Source organism: Condylura cristata, unplaced genomic scaffold (genome assembly GCF_000260355.1).
Source record: "Condylura cristata isolate star-nosed mole 26May11 unplaced genomic scaffold, ConCri1.0 scaffold00001, whole genome shotgun sequence".
Lineage (NCBI taxonomy): Eukaryota > Metazoa > Chordata > Mammalia > Eulipotyphla > Talpidae > Condylura > Condylura cristata.
In genome coordinates, this window is record NW_004567102.1 from 48,538,321 (window position 1) to 48,540,162 (window position 1,842).

General features: G+C 40.7%; 1 pseudogene; it reads left to right on the forward strand.

The window, feature by feature from the left end:
* Positions 1 to 1,012: 1,012 nt before the first annotated feature.
* Positions 1,013 to 1,448, forward strand: LOC101628896 (annotated as a pseudogene).
* The last annotated feature ends 394 nt before the right edge of the window (positions 1,449 to 1,842 follow it).

The window sequence follows — 1,842 nt, forward strand, 5'->3', positions numbered from 1 at the left end:
CTCTGATAGCTCCTGAAGACTCATTTCGGCCCCTCCCCTGGGCAGTCCTGGCAGCCTGCCCTTGTCTCTCCCCCAGCCCTGTGATTGTGGAGCCTTACTGCCGGTTGACTTCTTAGTCTTACTTACCACCCGCTACCATTCCTGAATGTAGTCTATCAATTCTGCAACCCAGGATGAGGGGCCGTATCTGAGAGGTATTCAATAAGTGACTCTCTTAGAAAGTCAACTAGGTTCTAAGATATAAAGTAGGCATATTGATGGCACAATTACAAATCTATTTGAGCACATACAAAATTTCAGTGCTGAGAACAAATTTGCAAGTCTAATCAAATTCTTTTAAGTTATATATGAGAACCAGAGAACTTGAATAAGCTTAAGTGACTTATTCAAGTTCATACAGCTATTCATGCAGGCCCATCCCAGAACGGCAGATTGAGAAAGATAAGTGACCTTATGAGGCACAGTCACCTTCCAAGCTCTCACATACAAATTATTTATTTACTTATAACCTGCATGTTACAGAAAGGGTTTTGGACAGTGTGAAGAGGTACCTAACAGGAGATATTACTTTAGTTTTCTTATAGTTAAGGAAAGAATCTTATAGTAATGGAAACTGAAGACTAAGTAGGGCAGAAGTAGAAAAGCCAAAAGAGATAGCTAACATTCCTAGTAAGCTTCATATTTGAAAGACTGATCTGGTGCATTTTCTGGGGTTAGATTGCAAATCTACCTGTAAATTATTTGGCACCAACCACAGAAAAGGTTCCTAAAATCTATTCCTGAATCACAGTGTAAGACAAAAACAAACCAGTAGTTTAGGGAAAACATTCTTAATGCTAAAATCTGAAAATAATTTTTCATCATGGGTCTTTGTGAAGTAGTAAAAAAAAAAAAAAAAGCCAACTAGAGTAAGTAATGGCTTAAAATAATGTTGAGTTTAATCGTGTCCGGTTATATATTATTCAATGAAGTCCCCAAACCTTTCAAAAGTGCAGATGACCTTTTCATGAAGATGGCACCAAAAACAAAGAAGGAAGCCCCTGCCTCTCTCAAAACAAAAGCAAAAGCTTTGAAGGCCAAGAAAGCAGCACAGGAGGGGTCCACCGCCACAAAACAAAAGACCCTACATCACTCACCTTCAGGCAATCCGAAGCCAACCCAAAAATCCTCAGAAGAGCACCCGCGGGAGAAGGGAGCTTCACCACTCTGCCATCGTCAAATTCCCCCCGACTGCTGTGTCAGCCATGAAGAGAGAAGACAACACCACACATATGTTCACTGTTGTCACGGCCAACAAGCACCAGATCAAACAGGCTGCAACGAAGCCCTATGACACTGAGGTGACCAAGGTCAACACCCCAACCAGACCTGATGGAGCGAAGGCATGTGTTCAGCTGGCTGCTGACTGTGATGCTCTGGATGTTGCCAACAAAATTGGGGTCAACTAAACTGAGTACAGATGGCTAATTCTAAACATAAATTTTCTCACCATTAAAAGAAAGTGCAGTTCAGGAAAATTGGGAAAACTGAGTAAAGTGATACCTAAGTTTCTCCACACAAAATAGGCTATGTGCTTCATGAGGGCAAACAGGTCTTATCTTATTCATTGCTGTATGCCTTGACAAACTGTTATCACAGTGGAGAGCCTCAGTGTTTCAGTTATTTAACAAAGACTAAATGAATAAATCCACATGCACCTTAATCAAGTAAGAAAAGTAAAGTGTGAGAAGTTACAATTTTCAAAGCAGGCTCAGGTTATTGTCTGGGATCTCAGCAGACATTAGTTCCAGGCCTATATTGGTATGCAAAGAATCTGAACAACAGTTTCAGAAGAAACATTTC